This window comes from Quercus suber, unplaced genomic scaffold (genome assembly GCF_002906115.3).
Source record: "Quercus suber isolate HL8 unplaced genomic scaffold, Cork oak 2.0 scaffold_76, whole genome shotgun sequence".
Lineage (NCBI taxonomy): Eukaryota > Viridiplantae > Streptophyta > Magnoliopsida > Fagales > Fagaceae > Quercus > Quercus suber.
In genome coordinates, this window is record NW_027069541.1 from 414,397 (window position 1) to 423,219 (window position 8,823).

The following is an 8,823-nucleotide window of genomic DNA, read 5'->3' on the forward strand; positions in this document are numbered from 1 at the left end:
AATTTGCGAACCCGTGAGAGAGAGAGAGAGAGAGAGGTGTGTGGTGATTGCTGCACAATAAAAATGATGTCGATGGTGGACCATGTGAAAGTGATGTTGCAATACTCACAACTTGACATCTCAACAATTTGTGAAATAAGTTGTAAAAAAAAGCTAGCATTACTTGTATACAAAATATATAGAGGTTGTTATGTCTTCAAGATGATTCTTTGAAGATATTCAGGAAAGGGAAAGTAGGGCATTGTTGAACTTGTCATTTGTCTTGACAATGAACTCTGCTTTTTGGGTGATATGCTAATTTTCTTTTTTTGAAGTATTGTGATTTGCTACTTTAGTTTTAATTTGGATTAAAAACCTCAAATATTAAAGATTCAAAATCTGACTCCACTACTCATATGGATTCAGTAATTAAGATAGGAAAGCAGGGCCATCTTTATGATTTGGATTGAAGAAAAATAACGAAATTTTAAATATTGGTTTAATGTTGTATTCATCTTTATGTAACACTGCTTTTGCTCTGAGAGAGAGAGGACCTTGGATACTACTAATGTAGCTCCTTGCCTTGCAATTCACATAGTGCTCACCCTTCACAAATTTCACTTCATCTTCCAGACTTTCCTTTTATAAAAAGAAAAGGCAAAAGCAGCGTTACATAAAACTTTCTATCTAAGAATTTTTGTCACTCTTCAAAGTGACTTTAGACTTTAGAGATAAGGAAACCATTCCATCATCCATCTAGACTTTCCCTTCCCCACAATCTCTCTCCCTCCTGAGAAAAAAAAAATTGTAATTGCTGTACAAGTTTTAGTGTTTTACCCCACAAGGAAGGGAAAATAAGCAGACATGGCAAAAAGTGTTGAGTTTCCTGTTGGAGAACCTGACTCTGTTGCTTACCCAAGTTTGAGTGCCTTGAGGGACATGGACAAACCTAGGATTTCAAGCTAGGGGGACCAGAGTATAACAAAAAATAGTTGAGAAAATAGGCAGAAATGTTTCAACTGTTGCAGATGAGGGATGGATGTAAGCTCCAAGTCTATCCACCTCTGGACCCAACAACTAATTGAGAAAAGTAATTGAGAAAAAGTCTATCAACCTCTGTTGTGCTATGCTTTGGCCTGAAGAGTCAATGGTCCTCTCTTCCCTGATCATCCTAACTGTTAACTTAAGCCTTTACTGTTTTTTCTTTTGTTTTTGTTTTCTGTTTATGGACCTGATTAGTTATACTTATTAACTTCTTAAGCTTTTTTTCTTCTGTTTTTTTCCCCTCGTATAGACTTACGTCTTTTTTTTTTTCCTTTTTTTTTTTCTTACAAGTAGGAAAGGATATTTGAGTCCAAGTGACAGACATTGGTTCTGAAATAATGGGCACTGGACCTTCTTCTTTTTCTTTTTCTTTTTCTTTTTTTGCTTTAATCATAAAACGCTTGTACAAACACAAACAGTAAATTTAATATCTAGAAGTTAGTTTTTTCTTTAAGATGAGTCTTCAAGGATATCTTGAAAAGGAAATGCAATGCATCAACAAATTTGTCATATGCTATGATAGTGAATTTTGTTTGTGATTGTACTTAAAACTACTAATAATTATTAGTTAACTGTTGGAATCAGTCAAGTTACTTTGCCATAATGCTATTTTTATGGATGTCTATTATTGCACTATTTTCTCAATCCATTTTTTTTTCAATGCTTAACAGTCTATTCTCTTATGTTACTATGTATATCAATGTCTAACACTTAACTTTAGAATGTGTTAACAAAGCATGAAAATGTCCAGATGTAATTCACAGGGCTTCTTTCTATCTGCTCCTAGTTAAATAATTTATAAACAAAGTAGTTAATTACATTGTATGATTCCAAGAAAATTATCAAACAAGAATTGATAATTGAGCTTGTCATTGTTGCATTAGGAGAAGAAAAAGAATGGAATTAGTACTTTCATAAAGAAGTGCAAATAGCTAGCTCATATGATTTGTCCATGAGAAACATCTTAACACACTCACAGGAGAAAAATCATAATAGAAGTACAACAAAGTTGTTGAAATTCCTGACTTTTAGTTCTTGGCTCTATATAATTTGCCCACTAACCATATGATGGAAAGTGATGGTCCTCTAATTTTTTTTCCTGAGGATGTTAGGGCATGTTTGATCAGCATGCTGAAATATAATAGGTTTGTAGTCACTAACCTTTATTGATGACCTTATTGTTAACTTCTCAATCTTTTTCCCATTGTCGTTTTGGCTCCAGAACTTGAAATTTGCTTCTACCTAAAGTTATTATTTTTACAATCATTTTGAGTGGATTTGCAGATTACAGTTATTTGTCAATATGAACACTTCAGTTACCCAAAAATAGATGATGAGAGATGGACTAGTCAAATTAATTTCATAAATTTGGTTGACACTAAATACTTGCATTTTACTAATTGTTAAAGTAAATGGAAAAATATATAAAGAGAATTAAAAATTCAAGAGAAATACATGGCATTAATGTGGTTTGATGGACTAATTACTTGCACTACAAAAATGGATTAGGTTTTTATACAAGTAACATTAGTATTTTTTTTTTTTTTTTTTTTTTGAGAATCAAGTAACATTAGGATTCTTAGTAGAATTTTTTATACAAGTAACATTAGTATTTTTTTTTTTTTTTTTTTTTTGAGAATCAAGTAACATTAGGATTCTTAGTAGAATGAACTTGAATTAGTATAATACAACATACTCCGGACTTGACTAGATCATAGAATGGGCTTGTACACGTCTATTTTTAGTCCACAACTTTTCTGCAATTATAAACTTTGGCAAGTAATCAGTTTTAATGGCTGCGAATTCATGTTCGACGTGTGGCATTTTTACGATACTTGATTTTCTTAAACTCGAATTCCATGTTCAAAAAAGTGATATAAAACACTAAATAATTTCGAAAAATAGTGGTATTTGGCTATTTTTGCCGTTGTTGATACTCATACTATTCTTTTTTTTTAAATGGTCCATGTTCTTCAAACATTGCTTTTGCTTTGCTTTTTCTTTTTATAAAGTGAAAGACATTCTTGGTGTTTTTCCTAATTTCACTTCATGCTTCCGGAGCTTTCCCTTTATAGAAAGAAAAAGCAAAACCAATGATACACTTAAGTAAACTTTCCACCTAAGAAGTCTTCACTCCTCAAAGAGACTTTACATTTGATAAGGAAAAATACTTTCCTACATCCTTCAGGACTTTCCATTCCCAGCAACAATCCCTCACCCTCTGAAAAAATTTCAAAAATTGCTGTACAAGTTTAGAGCCCGTTTAGTTTATGGGTTTTCATCACCCAATATTCAGTTTTCATCACTCATTTTCCAAATTTTGTGGGCTCCACACCAATTCCATAACTTAATTTCCATAAATCGAGGATGTTTGGTATATGCACTTAAAAACTGAAAACATGTGTGAAAATACGTGTGGATAAAAAAAATGTGTAAAAATACGTGTAATATTGTTTAAAAACTGAAAATATGTGTTTAAGCTATAATACCAAACGGGCCAATACTCCAAAAAATGAGTTTGAATTATGGAAACTGAAAACAAATTTGTGATGTTTTCAGTTTCTAAGAATTGAGGTGGCGTTTGGATTGCATCTGCATTTTCACGCAGACGCATTTTTACTTTTGTTTTTTTACCAATGCATTTTGCATTGTTCATAGGACATGAATGTACAAGCAGGCAAATGAACAGTATTTTTGTGTGAATAGTAATTTGAAAAAAAAAAATTTATTATTTTCAGTTTTCAATTTCCAGTAAAATAAAGTGGTATCTAATCTCACCCGAGTTTCAGTAATATTTTTATAAAATTAAACAAATAATAGGATATGCCGACTTGTCCCATCACATAAATAAGTGAGCATTTGCATTTGCGTTTATTTCCTCACATTCAGCGTTTGCGTTTTATTAACGCTGGGACCTATGCTACAGTGAAAACGAAATAAACGCTGAGTAGCACAACTGAAATGCATAGATGAAAGTCTCTCTCCAAAAATCAGTTTGGCATTCTCACTGCAACCCGTTACTCTCTCTGTCTCTTCTCCTTCTTCATTTTTTTTTCTTTTACCCAAAGCTCTCTCATCTCACTGAACCTTTATTGCTCCTCCACAAGCCGCCACCACCACCACACCAGTCGTCACCATCACGAGCAACCACCATAAGCCACTGTGAGATCAGTTCAAGCTTAGCCCAGATCAAGCCTTCATTTTTTCTCTCTCTCTTTCTTCCTTTTGCCAAATTGGTTTCTCTCTTAAGCGTTTTTTCTTTCTCTCATCCTTTTGCCAGATCGGTTCATCTCTGTGTCTAATTTTGTGATTTAGGTATCTGATCTAAGGATTCTGAGTTTCGGTTTGCAATGTTTGTAGTTTGAGTTTCCTATGCATTTGTGTGTTGGTGGGTTTGTATTTTTGGTAGTGGTTGGTGAGGCTTAGGCAGTGGTGGAGGTTGCTTGTACATTCATTTGGATTTTTGGTGGAAGGTTGTGATTGTGGTTGAGGGCTGTTGGTGGGTTTGGATTTTTGGTTGTGGTTATGGGTTTCCTGTGCATTCTTTTGGATTTTTTGTGTGGTTGTTGGTGGTGTTGATGTTAGTGGAATCTGGGTTTGCCGTTGGTGGTGGTGATGAAACTGGGTTTGGGTGTGCGTTTCATGTTCTTCGTGTAGAGTCAAGCGAGTAAGGGAAGAAGACAGTGCAGCCATGGTAGACAGTGTTGTGAGTTTTCTATTAGAGAACCTGACTCAGTTGCTCTCTCAAGAATCAAAATTGCTTAGGATAGTAGAGGATCAAGTCAAGTTACTTCAGAATGAGCTATCTCTAATCAACATCTTCCTCAAAATTACTGAAGGAAAACGACATGACAATGAGTTGTTGAAGGAGGTAGTAAGCCAGATCAAGGACATAGCTTATGAGGCTGAGGATGTTATTGATACATTCATCATCACAATGACAAAGCACAAGAGAAGAAGCAAGCTAAGGAGGTTTATCCTTTCATGTGACCGAGCTATCTCGTTTCATGATGTTGCAAAAAGGATAGAGAGCATCAAGAATGTCATCAAGGAAATTTACGATAATAGAATAGTATTTGAAGGATGGAAGGCTTCTAGAGGGGAAGGACGAAGCCAGAAAACTCAGGGTCAGATCAGCCAGGTACATCCTTATGGACGAGGTGCTATACAAAAGAGGTTTCTCCTAGCCTTATCTAAGATGTTGAGCTCCAGACAAGGTGAATTACATATTGAGGGAAGTTCATGAAGGAGCATGTTGTAACCACTCAAGAGCCAGATCACTCGTCCACAAAGTCATCCATGTAGGATACTATTGGCCTACTATCCAAGCTAATGCTAAAGCATATGCTAAGGTCTGTGATCAATGTCAACATTTCAGTAACGTTCCTAGACGGCAGTCGGAGTATCTTACCCCAATGATGGCCCCTTGGCCTTTTGCACAATGGGGTTTGGATATATTAGGCCCCTTTCCAACTAGAACCAAACAGATGAAGTTTTTTATGGTGGGGATAGATTATTTCACCAAGTGGGTGGAAGCTGAACCCTTGGCGAAATTTACACAACAGAATGTCAAAAACTTCTTCTGGAAAAGCATCATATGCAGATTTGGAGTACCAAGAGTACTAGTGTCTAACAATGGATGATAGTTCAACAAAACACCCTTTAGGAAATTTTGTGAACAACTTGGAATCAAGAATCATTATTCCTTACCCTTCCACCCACAGGCTAACAGACAAGTAGAAGTAGCAAACTAATCCTTGTTGAAAATCATCAAGACTTGGCTTGAAGGAGCAAAGAGAGTATGGCCGGATGAATTACTAGGTGTTTTGTGGGCTTACAAAATAACAATGAAGACCCCTATAGGGGAAACTCCTTTCAAACTAGCTTATGGGAGTGAAGCAGTCATACTTGCAAAAGTGCACATAGCCAACCATAGGGTGATGAAGTATCAAGATGAAAAAAACAAGGAACAGCTTCATCCTAACCTCAATCTTATAGATGATTTAAGGATGGATGCGGAGTAGAGAATAGCAAGGTACAAAAATCTAATGGCAAAGTTGTACGATGCCATGGTGAAACCTAGGCACTTCAACATTGGGGATCTTGTCCTAAAAAGGGGTTTCTTTGGCCACCAAAAACCCAGCCCACGGGAAGCTAGGACCAAATTAGGAAGGACCTTACAGGTTATCAACTGCAAGAGGCAAGGATCCTACTACTTGGAAGCCCTAGATGGACGGAAGCTAGAACACCCTTGGAATGTTGAACACCTAAGAAGATACTATCAATAAAGGGTGACCATGGATGAAAATTGCCACAGGATGAACGCCATGGACGTTTGAAGTAATTTGTTGCTTGCAGTGTTATTTTCTTGTATTTGCTTATTACTACTACTATGTGTTTTAGATGTATAAGTATTTTGTGTTACTCATGGACGAATTTGTATTGTATAAGTATTTTTAATTTCCTAAAGGTACTAGCTCTTAAGCATGTGCCATGCCTGTGGACGAATGTTTACATAGTGTGGATTTCCAAATATATATATATATATATATATATAATGTATTTCCAAGTATATGTATGACTATATGGGAATCCTTCATTTTTGTGATATCATTCAAAATAATCCATAGAAGGCAAACAGCCTAAGATGAATAAAATCCTTGGACGCAAGGATGTACTGTTTATAAGCTTTCCTTAAAATAAGGATAAAGCAAGAAAAATAAACCTAAGGTATATCCGTCTAAACTTAGACGAGATAAAACCAAAGGTATATCCGTCTAAGCTTAAGACGAGATAAAACCAAAGGTATAATCGTCAAACCATGGACGAATAATGTGCGTGTAAAAACACCATAAGCCCATAGACGAATCTAACTAGCCTAACAATCCAGTACATGGACGAGCATTTGCTGGGAACAATTTCGCTAAGGACGAATAAATGATTGTCCCAAGTTTGAATAATGAATAAAACTAGCGAAAAGACACATCATTCATGGATAAGCTGTACTTAAATGGCGAACATGAAGGATTCATTTTACTCTATTTTGGCGATGTAAGAAGAAATTCGTCAATATGCTCAAGACGAGATAAAATGTCCATAAGTGGGTGAACCCCACAACCACAAAAATGGTATGGACGTTATAAATAAAACTCGTTCATAAAGCTTATGGCATATTCAAACACAATAAACAATGAAAACGAAAAGCATTCATTCATTCATAAAATTCAAAGAAGGGTAGACGACCATCATCCAAAAACCCTTAAAAGTAATGCCAACATGAGTGATTATTCATAAAGCTCGTCCATAAACTTGGACGAGAGAATTGTACTTAAATAAATTCTAAAAGAAATAATCAAAGTCCAAAACAATAGGCATTTCCAACAAGTAAATAATAAATTTTCTAAGGAAAAGGTAAATTCACTTGGATAGATCGCTAGGAGCATTGCCTCTAGACTTTGGATCGTCTTGGGTCACTTCGTTATTAGCATCGTCCACCACATTGACGTCCTCAGAACTTGTTGCAAGCAAGGAACTCTCCGTGGCGAGGAGAATCTTAAAGGTATCAGAGTCCAAGTCAGGGAAAGCCTCCTTGGCATCAGCACGAAAGTCCTCATAGCCAGCTACATAATGACTATCTAGACGATTCTTGTACTCTCCAGACTTCTTGAAAGATGCAACAGCTTCTTCATAGGCCTTCTCCAAGGATGAGGTGAACCCTGAGACTTGTCCCTCCAGATGAGCGATGCGAGTATCTTTCTCAATAGCATCTGCTTTAAGTTCCTCAACCTCGTTTTTTAGCTTCGTCTCTATTCCTTGCAAATGATTGAGATCTTTAGTCAGTCTGATCACCTCCCCCTTTTTCAATAAAACTTCTTTGTTTAGCTTTTTGGCCTTCTCCTTAGCCGTCTTGGCTTCCTTACAAAGCTCCTTGGCCTGGCAGGATGCTGTGTTAAACTTTGACATAGCCTATGAATGGACAAAGGAAAGTTTTAAATTTTGTTTAAAACTTAAAGAAAACTGATAGGCCACAATCTGAATGAACCCTTGTGATTAAACCAATTAATTAATTAGCCAAGTTATTAATTAATCAATTTATCATGCAATTGCATGGAAGCACAAACAAATCACCAAATAATTAAATATGCAGCGGAAAATAAATGACACGATGATTTGTTTACGAATGGGGAAAACCCTCGCAGCAAAAACCCCACCAAGTGATTTTCAGGTCACCATTCCCGAAACTCCACTATTATCAAATCAAGCAGTTACAAGTAAAGGAATTCCAAGTACCTTACCAACCTACAGTTGAACCCTTACCCCAATACCCAATTGGACTTGATCTATAGCGACAGTTCCTACCTTTGATGCACGGCTCCCAAGTACGTGACTAACCAATACGCGGATCCCAGTACGCGACTTCAGAACACCAACTTAAGGAAGAAAGGTTGGCTGCAAAGTTCTTCAGTTCATCTTACACGATGAAGATCAGGAAGATGCTTGGTCACAAAACCCTATAGTTCAAATACACAGCAACTTCTTCAGAGAAAATGAACTAGGTCAAGAACTTCGTCTTTTGTTCACAATTTGCTTAAACAGAGATTGCTCAATGAGTTTGCAACTTGTGTCACACTTGACGGCTCTTAAAACACTCCTTTTATATGTTTAGGGTTTGGAGAAAAGAAGGCCCAAAAATATATTCACAGATCCCAAGAAAATCAAATCAGAAAATCTGAATTTTTAAATCTCGACAGATAGCAGGTGTCGAGGTAGCTATCGAACAAGTGTCGAGCTTTAATGAAA